Here is a 15671-nt window from a genome sequence, read left to right on the forward strand (position 1 = left end):
CCCTTGTGGCTGCCGTGTGTGTGTGAGTTTGTGCTCATGCGTGATTCCTAAATCTACAAGTGTTAGTGTATGATTAAATTTCTATTCCTAATTGGATAAATTAATTAAATAGAATTCATGTAGGATTCTAATTTCAATTAATTCGTATCCTACTAGGATTACGATTCCTTTTCCATAACTCTATAAATAAAGGCCTAGGGGTCATAATTTATACACAAGTTTTAAGTATTCAAAACTAAGATTTTTAAGCAGAAAAAATCAGCCAATATTCTTGCCTACCTAACCGAAAATATTAGAACCTTAAGGGCGATTCTAGTTGGTCAATCTTAAGGCGGATCCGGACGTGCTGTGGACTATCTACGGAGGGACGACACTTGGAGTCCTAAAGACTTGTTCTTGTTCGGTTCGGGCGCAGCTAGGGAAGGCACGCAACAAAGAGTATGCATCTAAACTATGCTAAATGATTATGTGTAAATAATATGTTTCCTGGCTTTATGGTTTTTCCGCATGATTTATGAACTGTCATATGAATCATAACCTAACAGTTATATGAACAAATCGCATAAAATTTAAAAAAAATTTATACTTAAAATTAATGACAAATTAATAAATAATATTAATTTCATAATTTTAGGGCGAAAAATCGAAAATTTATTATTCAATTGATTTCCGATTAACATGGATTCAAGTCTAGGTCATAAAAATTTAAAAATTTATCATAAATTTACAATTTTTACGGTGGTTTTTAATCATAGGTATCTAATTAAATTATAATTAATTATGAAAATCAAATTAATTCTAAATTATTCTAATTTTCAATAAATTAATCATAATTACAAATTAGATTGCATAATTAACAAGGCTAGGCATTCAAACTTGTTAAACATATACTGTAGGTCAATCAAAAATTCAAGATTTACCAACAAGAATCGCAAATATTTAATTTAACATCTTAAATTTACGAAATTTTGCATTCGAAAAACTAAAACCTTCGAAAAGTCATAGTTAGGCTTCGAATTTGAGAATTCTGGGTTCGGCCGAAAAAGATTGTTTTTGTCAAAATTTTAGAATGCCTTTTACATGCGGAATTGACACAAAAATCACTCAATTTGGATGAGTAACGAAGAAACTGCCGAAAAACTGCGTACGCATAATTAAATAAACGCAATTTGCAATTAATTAACAATTACGAAAATTAATCACCCCTTTTAATTCTTGCAAATTTGTAATATTTAATCATGTTCATGCAATTTAGATTATGAAAATAATAAGAGGCTCTGATACCACTGTTAGGTTATGATACATATGACAATTCATAAATCATGCGAAAACAACCATTAAGCCAGGAATACATATTATTTACACATAATCATATAGCATAGTTTAGAAGCATACTCTTTGTTGCGTGCCTTCCCTAGCTGCGCCCGAACCGAACAAGAACAAGTCTTTAGGACTCCAAGTGTCGTCCCTCCGTAGATAGTCCACAGCACGTCCGGATCCGCCTTAAGATTGACCAACTAGAATCGCCCTTAAGGTACTAATAATTTCGGCACTTTTAGGTGATGAGTCATATTTGTATAGGGTATTTTAGGCGCATTTAGGTTGCATTATTAGGCATTTGTATCATTTTAGTTGCATTTAGGATCACATTTGCATAAGTTATCGTTGTCGTACTCTATTACGCCCCGTTTGTGTTTTCTTAATGTTTCAGGTGATTTTACGGTCATTTGGATGCTTTCGGAGTGTTATGAGTTGATTTGGATGATGAACGGATGGAATGTTGACTCGAGGATCATTGCATATCTCTAGGGATAATTTTGAGTCAATAACGAAGCTAAACGCTATTTTTCTAAGCATCAAAACGGACAAGCGTTCAATCTTTTGATGATATCTCAAGTTCTACATGTCGGAATGAGGCGATTTTTATTGGCCTAGAAAGTAGACTTCAAGAGCTTTCCAACGACAGGTCACACGTCCTTATAGGCATTGTAGAACAATAGTTATGACATAAACAAGATGGCTCGACTATCCGATTCGCCCGAAGCCCAAAACGATGGCCCAATCTTCCCCTTGGGCGCGAAAACCAGCGACCCACCAGCGGGCCCGCTGGTTTCTCCGCCCAACTACTTCCACACACGGGTTCATGCTTTCATCTTGGTGATCGTCCAATTAAATCATAGCCTATGTAATTGTTATTTTCCTTTTTTGTTTAGAATTTAGGAAACACTAAAATACCTCAAGGGAATTAATGTATTCCCTTATGCTTTTATTTTCTTTTACGTTTTTCAATTCGGAGAACACTTGAACGCCAGTTTTGGTTTTCTATTCTTCCCTTTTTCCATTGTTGAACCCTAGCTTTCAATTTTCAATTCATCAATCTAGAGGTAATTCAATAATTTCTTTTGCTTTTATTCTTTCTTATTGTTTTCGTTCCTTAGTTTAAATTTTCCTTTGATTATGAAATTCATGTTTATTATTTCTATCATGTTTGTTAATTCAATTATGAGCGAGTAGTCGTATTCTAGGGCTAAGTAAGGGAAACCATGTTTATACCATGATTATTATGCATAAAGTTTGTTAATTTATAGATTATTGCTTGAGTATTCCGATTGATTTGTTTTAATTGTTGATTCATGTTATCGGCCAATTTCATGAATTGATTATCTAGCTAATAGGAATTAGAATCGAAAGATCGTATTTTTAGAGGCTTAGTGCAATTGGCAATTCTGATTATGTTAGCGACCGTACTGCATATGTTGAATTGAAAGTGTTAAGACCCGACCGTAGGCTTAGCATGTACTTTAATCACTCGGCTTAGTTTATTCATTTCCGAATTGATTTATGTTCTTGGATTGGTATAAGCATGGTGAACCGAACAGACGCCCTAGACCTTTAATTCATTGATAAATTACGCATTTTTATTATTGTTTTAGCTTTAGTAGTTAATACTCAACTCAACTTTCGTTATTGAAATAGTTCGTATAATTGGGCAAAAACTAATAGAACTTGTCTCCCTGTGGGATCGACCCGTATTTTCTAAGTATCTGCTAACAACAGACACCGTGCACTTGCGGTATCACTTTTTAATCTATCAAGTTTTTGGCGCCGTTGCCGGGGAAAAGCCAGCGAGCAATGACCAGCGCAATTGCTGGGTTTCTGGCACAAGAGAGCAGCACAACGGCACTGAGTGAGCTGGCCGAAGCTTGTTGATGCATCAAAAATTCGGAATTAACTTGATCTTGCACCAATAATTCTGAAAATAAAATAAAATTCAAGACCACTAAACTAAAAAAATTAGAATCGTTAGTAAAAATTAAACACACAAAAATAAACAAATAAATAAGTAGTATTAACAAAAACTAATCGAAAAATAAAAAATAAAAATTATGAATTCAAGTGAACTCAAAGGGAAATATTTTTATGCTTTTGTTGTTTCTATTTTTTTTTTTTAATAAATAACCAAATAAAAATAAAAAAAATTAAATTAAAGTAGAAAAATAAATCAAAATTGAAATAAACGAAAAAAAAAATGAGATGAGGGAAAATTAGAAACCGGGTTGCCTCCCGATAAGCGCTCGTTTTAAGTCATTAGCTTGACTCCAAACCTCAAAAATCAAGCGTCGATGGGTGGATTGGAGAGATAGGCCATCTCCAATTTTCCAATGAACGCTTTTTCAGTGTATAGCTTCAACCGTTGGTCGTTCAGTTTGAACTTTGTGCTATCGAGTACCAAACTTCTTGCTCCAACTATTGGACTAGCATCAACTGTATCACCAGGATCATCATCACCTGCAAACTCTTTCAAACCAAGTGCATTATTTGAAAAATTTCTAGAATAAGAATGAGGCAACTTAGCATTAGAGGCAATCAAAGAATAAGACACTTCTTTCATTGGACTTTTCATCTCATGAGACAAGTTAAAGCTCACCTTATCATCCCCTACAGTCAAGGTTAGCCTTCCTTTCTTAACATCGATAACTGCCCCCGCGGTATGAAGGAATGGCCTGCCTAAGATTATTGGAATCTGGTTGTCCTCTTCTATGTCAAGTACAACAAAGTCTACAGGAATATAGAATTTACCTACTCGCACGGGGACGTTTTCTAAAACACCTAAGGGGTATTTAATAGAATGGTCGGCCATTTGCAGAGTAATGGTGGTACATTTCAATTCTCCCATGTTCAACTTTTTATAAATAGAGAGGGGAATGACGGACACACTAGAACCTAAATCACATAGAGCCTTATCAATGAATAAAGCACCTATATGACAAGGGATGGAGAAACTACCGGGGTCCTTTAGTTTAGGAGGAGACTTGTTTTGTAACATAGCACTACACTCCTCAGTTAGAGCCACTCTCTCTACACCACCAAGATCCCTTTTCTTAGTGATTAATTCCTTTAAATATTTTGCATACATAGGAATCTGAGATATTAAATCAATGAAAGGAATCGTTACCTCGAGATTTTTGACCATAGCCAAGAACTTACCGAACTGTTGATCAACCTTTGCTTTCTGCATTCGATGAGGAAATGGTAGTGTAGGTGCAAAAGGGGGAGAATCAGTAACCTTCTCCTTGCCGCTCTTATTCTTCTCTATTTCATCCTCAACACCCGGGGTTTCAACCCCTACATCCACAGTCTTAATTTCAACATGTGCCTCTTCACCAGACTGATGATCACCCTTTGACTTATATTGTCGATGTGGAAATGGCAATCGAGGAACAAAAGGGCGAGAATCATCAATAGCCTTCTCCTTGACTCTTTCCTTAGTCCTTCTAGCCTCCTCTCTCCCCTTTTCAATATCTATAAAATCAGTAGGTACCAAGGGGGCATCATATGTAGTACCACTGTGAAGAACTATGGCACAAGCACTCTCTCTATTGTGATCTTGAGATGAAGTAGATTGCCCTGGAAGTTTTCCCGGTTGCCTTTTTGACAAAGTATCAGCGAGTTGAGCAACTTGGTTTTCCAACATTCTATTTTGATTCTTCAACTCCTTTATGCTCTCATCGTGGTTCTTTTGAGCAATCTCTGAGGTCTTCTGCATATTCGCTATGAGTTTATACAGGTCACTCATGTTAGGCTCTGGAGTGGCATTGCTCTGCGGAGGTTGTTGCTGATAGCCTTGGTGCAGGGGTCTATTAAACCCCGGGGGAGCATTATGTGAGGCTCCTTGTGGAAATGGAGGCCTAGCAACATGTGCCTGAGGTGGATGGAACTGTGGTTGTGACCATTGTTGTTGGGGTTGAGGATTTTGAGCATTGTTGCTTCGATATGAGAAATTTGGATGATTCCTCCAACCTGGATTGTACGAGTTGGAATATGGGTCATCGGGTTGCCTCTGTTGAAAAGCATTCACTTGCTCCATTCGCGTGGTATCCTGCAGACTATAAGAGCACTCATGACCAAAGTGACCTTGGATTCCACATACTTCGCAGTAAGAAGTTGTTACCGGAGCTACACTGGACATAGCATTGATACTCATTGGGGGAGTACCAGACTGAGGGGACTTCAAAGCATCGATCTTTAGGTTCAAGGCTGCCACTTGTGATGACAATAGGGCATAAGCATCGACATCAATCTTGCCCTTCTTAGATGTAGTTCTGGTGGTGCTGTAATGATTAGCGGCAAGATTGGCAAGGAAATCATAACCTGCATCCACTTCTTTGTCAAGAAAAACACCTCCAGAAGCAGAATCAACCGTGTTCTTTGTTTCATCTTGCAAACCATGGTAGAAAATCTGAACCAAGAACCATTTTTCAATATTATGATGCGGGCAAGACCGCTGCAAAGCCTTGAATCTATCCCAGGCTTCTCTAAGTGACTCTCCCGGTTCTTGCGTAAATGTAGTCAACTTGTGCCTTATTTCAGCCGTCTTGGTGGGTGGAAAGAATTCTTCGAGAAAGGCTTGTGAAATAGCACTCCACTCTGTCTCCTTGACATCGTTCAACCATATTTGTGCCTTGTCACGAAGGCTAAAACCAAACAACATTACTTTCAATTGGTCTTGAGTGACCCCTTGATGCTTGATAGTGCCACATAGTTGGTTGAACCTCTGCAGATGGTTGGTGGGTTCCTCAGATGGATGGCCACCATATTGATTTTGTGAGACCATAGAGATTAGAGCGGGCTTGATCTCAAAGTTGATTGCCTCAATAGTTGGCATTGTGAGCCCAGTCGGAACACTGCTCGAGGAAGGAACCCCATATGATTTCAAGGATTTAGACATCGTGTGACTCGGTGGAGTTTGTGAGTCTTGAACCCCTGACTGCTTCTTGTTTTGTTGTTTATTTTTGAGTTGTCGAAGAGTCTTACCAAGATCGGGATCGGGTGGAACTAAGGTACCCGTTCTAGCAGACCTGGGCATAAACAACAGACAAGAAAACGCAGTGAAATTTGCCTCAATTGGAACTAAAAGTTCCAATGAGACGATGGAAACAGTTCAAATAATCAAACTAAAACTAATAGAATCTAGCCGTCTCCCCGGCAACGGCGCCAAACCAGACCAGACCACCACCGTCGGCCGCCTGCAATTCGGTGGTCGGCGCGCCGCACCACAAGCCCACATCCGCCACCTTCCCTCCCCCTGTAACCCCCAAATCTCCCACCTTCACCATCGTTTTGTACATGAATTACAAACCCTAATTTTTAAAATCAATTTGGGGGTTTTTGTTTTATTTTGGGCATTGGCAAATTGTAGTATTGGTGCTCGTTTGCGGAATTCATTGCATTTGCAACCAAATTTTGGTCTTTGTGGTGCACAAAAGATATTAAAATTTCAAAATTTCTAAAGTTTATTCACTCGAATCATATTTTGAAAAGAAAATTGGAATTTTAATGACAATATTGGTTGTTGAATTCAAATGGTTGTCGTTGTTGTGCATATTATATGAATTATTTGTTGAGATTGGTTAACGTTCGTTGGTTGTTGATTTTGAATTTTTAGCATTGGGCGAATATTGTCTTGCTTGGATTGATTGTTGGGATTGATCGTGGAATCTTGAATGATGCACCATCTTGGTTGATTGAAGTATTTTAAATGGTGGTTGTTGCATCATGAAATCAACAAAACCAACTAGCTTTCGCCCAAATCCACCACATTCATGGAGATTGGCTCTTTGCGTCGTCAGTTTGAAGCTTCTGGCCCCACCGCTTCTACTGTCGCCAGTCCTACCGAGTCTTACTCGGCCGACGAGGCTCATGACGAGTGAGCACTTTCCATCTCTCTCCCTTGTTTGAGTTATATTGTTGCTATTTTCACAGTGAGGGCACTGTGTTTTGTTTAGCTTGGGGGAGGGATATCTATCTTTGTTGCTTTCTAGTATAGTTTTATTGTTTTGTTTAGGTGTTGTACGCTTTGTACCGTCCATTAGGGGTGGGAGTTTACGTGCAACGAAAAAAATGTACTGCTTTCCTAGTGTTATTGTTCAATTTAGTTGCATTCTTACTTGCATTCATATGTCTTTATACCCTGCATTGTGCAATTGACTTTCAAACTATGTTCGGGCTTTATTTGACTCTCTTGAGCTTCTTTTGAACTTAGTTATGATTCTGAAATTCAGTCGGTCATGCTATATATTGATAACTGCTTGGCATTGTGTGAACCAATTGAATGGTATGCGGCAAGATGTTGGTCTCGTGTCAAGAATAGCTAGCCAATTATCTTGTAGGTCACCTTACTATGTGTTTGTGTGATTGATGTGACTTGTTATCGTATGATTTTGGCTTGAGATTCATTAGTAGTTTAGTTGCAAGTCATGCATGCCGCGTATGACAGAGGCCATTCTCTTAGGAAGCCTTCAGACGAACTTAGAAACATCAGTTCCTGCCTTTCATACCCATGTTGTAGCCTTGTCCGTTTATTGTTTTAACTCCACAAAATTGAGCCCTATTAGCCCCGTTGGTTACTTGTCCCGAGTCTAGCTTGGGGGAGCTTCGGTGTTCGTAATGGTTTCATTGATGTTGATTGATTGGCACACTAAGCCAATAGTTCGTGGTTCGAGGCTATGTTTGGATTTGTGGTTCGGAAATGGTGTATATTATTGTTGGCACCCAAGCTTGTAACAGTTAGCATTAGATTTATTTATGTACTTTCGATTTCATTATCTAGTTTCATTTTCATACCAGACGTCAAAAAAAAAAAAAAAAAAAAAAAAAAAAAAAAAAGAAGAAGAAAGAAAAAAAAAATAATAAAAAAAATGTTTTTCGTTTTTGTATGTAATTTGAAAGCAAGGAAAGGGGAATGAAGAAAGATCATTGACATTATATTATGTTTTCCCTTGGTTGTAACTTGGTTGATTGTTCGGGTTTCATGGTTCGATTGAGTTGGATTTGCGGCATTATCACGTCGACGCATATAGTTCACATTTGCTCCCCAAGTTGGACCTTACTCTCACTTTTTCCCAAATTATACCCTACCCTTCCTTTTCACCTAGCCCCATTACAAGCTTATTATAAAGACCTCTTGATCGGCATGTTTGTTTTGTGATTGAATGAAAATCGTTTCTTGCTATTGTCATCTTACCCTATGTTGCATCATATATTTATATTCTACAAGGTATGCGGCGACGACTAGCTTGATTGAGAATAGTTTGTGGCTAAGCTTGGTTGTTTCGATTGTGGATCACGATGCTTTGTGGTTCTATTTGTATCTGAGCTAGATTTCCGTCTCAATAACTCTGTTTGATTGTTTGCTCGAGAGTTAGGTTGGTCTTACCATGGTTTTATGAAAGTCAAGTGCGTCTTGCTTCTCTATCTTTGGTTTAGTGTTGCTTGGGGACAAGCAACAGTCTAGCTTGGGGGAATTTGATGAGTCATATTTGTATAGGGTATTTTAGGCGCATTTAGGTTGCATTATTAGGCATTTGTATCATTTTAGTTGCATTTAGGATCACATTTGCATAAGTTATCGTTGTCGTACTCTATTACGCCCCGTTTGTGTTTTCTTAATGTTTCAGGTGATTTTACGGTCATTTGGATGCTTTCGGAGTGTTATGAGTTGATTTGGATGATGAACGGATGGAATGTTGACTCGAGGATCATTGCATATCTCTAGGGATAATTTTGAGTCAATAACGAAGCTAAACGCTATTTTTCTAAGCATCAAAACGGACAAGCGTTCACTCTTTTGATGATATCTCAAGTTCTACATGTCGGAATGAGGCGATTTTTATTGGCCTAGAAAGTAGACTTCAAGAGCTTTCCAACGACAGGTCACACGTCCTTATAGGCATTGTAGAACAAGAGTTATGACATAAACAAGATGGCTCGACTATCCGATTCGCCCGAAGCCCAAAACGATGGCCCAATCTTCCCCTTGGGCGCGAAAACCAGCGACCCACCAGCGGGCCCGCTGGTTTCTCCGCCCAACTACTTCCACACGCGGGTTCATGCTTTCATCTTGGTGATCGTCCAATTAAATCATAGCCTATGTAATTGTTATTTTCCTTTTTTGTTTAGAATTTAGGAAACACTAAAATACCTCAAAGGAATTAATGTATTCCCTTATGCTTTTATTTTCTTTTACGTTTTTCAATTCGGAGAACACTTGAACGCCAGTTTTGGTTTTCTATTCTTCCCTTTTTCCATTGTTGAACCCTAGCTTTCAATTTTCAATTCATCAATCTAGAGGTAATTCAATAATTTCTTTTGCTTTTATTCTTTCTTATTGTTTTCGTTCCTTAGTTTAAATTTTCCTTTGATTATGAAATTCATGTTTATTATTTCTATCATGTTTGTTAATTCAATTATGAGCGAGTAGTCGTATTCTAGGGCTAAGTAAGGGAAACCATGTTTATACCATGATTATTATGCATAAAGTTTGTTAATTTATAGATTATTGCTTGAGTATTCCGATTGATTTGTTTTAATTGTTGATTCATGTTATCGGCCAATTTCATGAATTGATTATCTAGCTAATAGGAATTAGAATCGAAAGATCGTATTTTTAGAGGCTTAGTGCAATTGGCAATTCTGATTATGTTAGCGACCGTACTGCATATGTTGAATTGAAAGTGTTAAGACCCGACCGTAGGCTTAGCATGTACTTTAATTACTCGGCTTAGTTTATTCATTTCCGAATTGATTTATGTTCTTGGATTGGTATAAGCATGGTGAACCGAACAGACGCCCTAGACCTTTAATTCATTGATAAATTACGCATTTTTATTATTGTTTTAGCTTTAGTAGTTAATACTCAACTCAACTTTCGTTATTGAAATAGTTCGTATAATTGGGCAAAAACTAATAGAACTTGTCTCCCTGTGGGATCGACCCGTATTTGCTAAGTATCTGCTAACAACAGACACCGTGCACTTGCGGTATCACTTTTTAATCTATCATTAGGCAAGGTATGTGACTGATTTTTTTCTCAAAAACTCACTTTGAATACTTGAAAACTCGTTATAAATTGTGAACCCAGGCCACATATTTATAGGGGTATGGAAAGAGAATTGGAATCCTACTAGGATACGAATTAATTAAATTAGAATCCTAGTGGAACTCTTATTTAATTAATTTATCTTTTAGGATTAGGAATTTAATCATTAAACGAATTCTATACGCTTTAGGATTCGAGTAACACACTTCGAGTAATACGCTAGCACCGCACGCAGGCCTTGCGGCCCACGCACAGCGCCAGCCCACTCGTCGCAGCCCCGCGCGCGCGCCCAAGCTTCGGCTGGGCCTGGCTTTTGCGCTGGGCCTGGTCGCATGCTTGGCGTGTGGTTGTTGCGCTTGGCTTGCTGGGCGATGGCCCGGCTTCGTGCTGGGCCTTCGTCTGGCAGGCCTCGTCCGATGCTAATTCGTACGATGCGCTTCCGATTAAATTCTCGATTCCGGAATTCATTTCCGATACGAACAATATTTAATATTTCCGATTCCGGAATTAATTTCCGTTTCGAACAAATATTTAATATTTCCGTTTCCGGAATTATTTTCCGATTCCGATAATATTTCTGATTCTGACAATATTTCCGTTTCCGGCAATATTTCCGATTCCGGCAATATTTCTATTTCCGATAATATTTTCCGATACATACCATGTTTCCGTTTCCGGCAACATCTACGACTTAGATAATATTTATATTTCCGATACGATCCATATTTCCGTTTCCGGCAATATCATCGTTTCCGGAGTATTCATTTGCTTGCCTTTGACGATCTCAGCTCCCACTGGAACCAAGATCCGTCGATTCCGAATATCCACAGATGGAGTATTTAATGCCATTAAATACTTGATCCGTTTACGTACTATTTGTGTGACCCTACGGGTTCAGTCAAGAGTAAGCTGTGGATTAATATCATTAATTCCACTTGAACTGAAGCGGCCTCTAGCTAGGCATTCAGCTCACTTGATCTCACTGAATTATTAACTTGTTAATTAATACTGAACCGCATTTATTAGACTTAACATTGAATGCATACTTGGACCAAGGGCATTATTTCCTTCAGTTCGCTCCATGTAATCTTCATATACATAAAAAAAAATTGTCAAACATAGTTGGCGTAAGGTTTGAACCCCTGACCTCGAATCTAAACAATAAAACTTTTACCACACAAAGCTATTACATGTTTTTTTCCATTATTACAATATATATATATATATATATATATATATATATATATATATATATAAGTAAATGTGAATTTTATTAATATAGTAACCCGGGGCATCCCCTGTTCCATAAACTAGTAAGGGAAGGGAAAAATAGTGGAAAAATTTAAACCAAAGTGACATTGGGCAGCTAAGCTCCGTTTGGTAGGGTGTAAAACATTTTCGTGGAAAAATTGATAACATTAATCTATATATTATACATAAAGAGAGGAAATCAATGTGGTGATGACAAATGTCACTCATTGATTCGCCTCTCTTTTAATTAAACAAAAAAAGTAAAAATATATTATTGATTTCATTATAAATCCTAAACATTCTGTTGATAACAAACATACTAAAAATATTTTCCGTCTCTTTTACCCTTCCTAATTAAACAAATCAAGTATGCGGAGGATATACTTTAGTTCAATACCTTATTACGAAGTATATTTTTAAAAGATATTGTTGCCAAACTAAAAAATATCTTTTGTATTTATGTACTCCGTATTAGTAAAGTAGTAAAAATTAAATGGTATACGACATACAGAATATATGCCAACGCAACTGATCTGCTTCATATTATGTTCATGCAATTGTTGGTAGGTGGGGTGGAGGAAATTTGGTAGATGACGGGGTTTAAAATATGCTCGTCATGTGTGACTGGACGAGGATGCATGAATTTTTTATTAGCCCCTTGCACCTTTCTTTTCCTTCAACCAATTTATTGTGAATCTATAAAGAATAAAAATAAAAAAACCTACTAATCGACATATTACAATGTTTTAATTATTTATTCAATCACTCCAATCAGACAATCAAATTGTCGAATACTCTAGGATAGAGTTTTAAAATTCAAAATTTTGTTGCCAAAACAAAAATGTTGATTCTAGGGGTGGGTTTAAGGGTGAAATAAATACACGGGTGGGTGATTGAGCGGGGATGCATTTTATTTTTTGCCCTTCAGTAAGGGGATTGGGTGGGTGGTCGGGTTGGTACTATTGTTTCTATCGTCGATGGCGAGGATGAGGATAAAGTTCTGCAATTTTGAACCAACAATATATTTTAAAGGACATGCAAGCTGTCAAAAATTCAAAAATGCAAGAACCTAACATGTATGGACTCAAGTTGGGTGGGTGGCCGGGTTGGTACTGTTTTATTTTTTACCCTTCAGTAAGGGGATTGATTGGGTGGCCGGGTTGGTACTATTGTTTCTATCGTCGATGGTGGTGCGGGTTCTTTGGGGAGATCGACCCCTCCGCCCCCCTCCCCCCCCCCCCCCGCCCGAATTCGTCTCATGGCCAGGCGGGGATGGAGGAAGATATGGTGGGTGATGGGGTTAAAAAAATGTATTCCCCGAGGGTGATGATTAGGCGGTGATGGATTTTAGATTGGACCTGCCTTCCTTGATTATCTTTCTTCTAATTCATTATAAATATATCAACATTTTTTATGCCTCATTTTATTCCAATTTAATCGTCACACTTTCTTTTTCGACTGTCCAATATAATTTTCATACTTCTTTTATGGCATGGACTCACTAATATATAATATCTCTAATCTCATGGGCAAGAATTAAGGTCTCACTTATTCTCTCATTCAATTAAAATACTTTTGTGTTTAAATAATAGATAAGCCAAAATCTGCTTATCGTATAAAACTCCGTGAAAACTTAATGTGACAATTAAATTGGGACAGATAGAATACTATCCTACATATTATGTAATATAGCGTTTTGTTTATTTACTCATTACTCTAATCAGATATTGAATTGTCGAATACTCTAGAAAAAAGATTTAAAATCCAAAACTCTCTTACCGAAAAAAATAGGTGAATCTAGGGGTAGGTTTGAGGTGGTTGTGGATACACGGGTGGGTGGTGGAGCAGGGATTGTTTTTTTTACCCCTCGAGACGGGGATTTATTTAGGGGGTGGGTATCGTTCCTATCATTGGTGGCAGGGATGGGGATGGAAAATTTTAGACGGATACGGTGTAAAAGTCGTTCCCCGCCTCAAAGTCATCTCGATCAATAAAATAAATGGTGGGGTTATGTGTTAAGTGGTCGGATAATGAGGCGGATGTGATGAGTATTAAGTAGATATGACTATCGAATGGAATGGTGGATGAAAATAAATTTATTCTTGACACAGGTGATGAAGGTGGATGAATATAATTTTGTCCATATACCAATTTTTTTCAATAAATAAGACAACGAATAGGGAAATAACAAAATTATCCATCATTAATTTAATTAGGAGAATATCAATAAGCTCTATTTTAATGATTATTGTCTACCACTACATTTAGATTTCATATCAATTTATATTTAGATTACAAACCGTGTATCGCACGGGTACTATACTAGTTAATTTCATATCAAACTAAAATTAGCTTTAATTTTACCGGTCATATTACTCACACTATATACGATGTACTAAAAATAACGATCATATCTAATGCATATTGTAATAAAATAAGTTTAATGGTAAATTTTGTTCGGAATCTGCTAACTTGTACGTGCATCATGTTTAAATTAATTACTTCGTGTGTTGCTGGTTTAATTGCTTAATAATAAGATGAAAAGTGTAATTTTAATTCGGTAAGTTATAGAATTGATAGAAAATCCTTTAGTAGAGCTCATAATAATACAAAGGTAGTAGTAAATTATGTCCCTCGAGTCTCGAGCGAGCCGATTGACATTGTTTTTAAAGGGCGATGATAAAGGTTGCAACTTGCGACAATTAAATTTTGTCTCAATCATATGTGTCGCGTTCTTAATGGTACCACATGGATGCCATGTAGGCCGAAATGCGGTCATAGTTTGACCAAAGGCAGCCCCGACATATTATCAAGTTTAGTTTATTACTAGTTGTCGCAGAGTTAAGTATAAATTTGGGATCCAACCTTTCGCCTTTTTCACCGTTTGGGACATACACTTTTTTTTCCACCTTATGGGACCAAAATTAACAAAAGCAACACAAAAGGTTAGTCCCTTGGTTGAATTCCACATGGCACTACTTCATTTGTTTGTAATTTCACAAAAGGTTATTTTTAATTTTACAAGGAATCATTAACCCCACTAATTAATTGGTTATTCTTGGGTTAAATCTCTTCTTCTCCCTTTCATTCTTCAATGATGCATATAAAGTCTTCCCAATTAGTAAGGATAATAAAAGAAATTAAGTCATTATTTTAGGGAAGGAAACTAAATCAATATTTTTCTAGAGTATTCGACAATTCAATATCTGATTAGAGTAATCCGACATCTATTCAAGTCGGATTTTTGTGTGAAAAATAGATGTTAATTACTCTGTAGTTGATATAATTAATAACTCATTCCATTTTTCATCATCCAAAATCCTCAAATTTGTCCCACCCCATTAATTCCCTACAATCTTTAACATCTGTTTCATCTTTCTTCTCAAAAGGGATCGAAAAAATCGTTGCTGAATAAAACCAAGAACCCACCAACAAAATCAACGATATCCCTCAAACTCGCCTACCTTCACTAAATTTACAGGTTCAATGTTTATTTGGTTGATAGCGATTCTTAATTGAATTTCGTTGTTTTTCGGTCGAAAATTTGACCCATTTTTTTCCCGATTCTCACCCTAATTGGTGAATTATCTTCATATACCATCTTCAATCACATCTAACCAATTAGTGTTGATTATTCAGATAAACTTATGGTCGCACCATTTTTGTTGAGTTCGTGTTCTTCGATAGAAAGTTAATGATTTTTTTAGTGATGTTAGCTACTCGGTATGTGTCTACATGTTTCTTATTATTATTTTTCGGCATGCTCTGGAGATTGATGTTAGTTTTAGTGTTCAACGAATGAGTTGCATCATATTTCGACATTTTTTCCCAAATTCTTGGTAAAATAGACATGGATAACGTGGTGTTAATAGAGAAATGTAAAAGTTGGAACTTTATTTTACTTTTTTTTCCTACTTGTATTTTATGCATCTGAATGCTTTTGTTGTTTTTAATATTGCTCATTTGGTTAACAGTGGGTTGGGGTATGGTTAACATAGTTTGTGTTTGAGGTACCAAATGATGAAAAAAAAAGTGTAGGTCT

At 36.9% G+C, this 15671-nt stretch overlaps 1 non-coding gene across 1 annotated transcript; it reads left to right on the plus strand.

Annotated features, from left to right (window-relative positions):
• Window positions 1-5762: 5762 nt before the first annotated feature.
• LOC130464684 (small nucleolar RNA R71) lies at window positions 5763-5869 on the plus strand. Its single transcript, XR_008925044.1, has one exon. It is a non-coding gene; the product is annotated as a small nucleolar RNA R71 (small nucleolar RNA).
• Window positions 5870-15671: the final 9802 nt, after the last annotated feature.

Source organism: Spinacia oleracea, chromosome 6 (genome assembly GCF_020520425.1).
Source record: "Spinacia oleracea cultivar Varoflay chromosome 6, BTI_SOV_V1, whole genome shotgun sequence".
Lineage (NCBI taxonomy): Eukaryota > Viridiplantae > Streptophyta > Magnoliopsida > Caryophyllales > Amaranthaceae > Spinacia > Spinacia oleracea.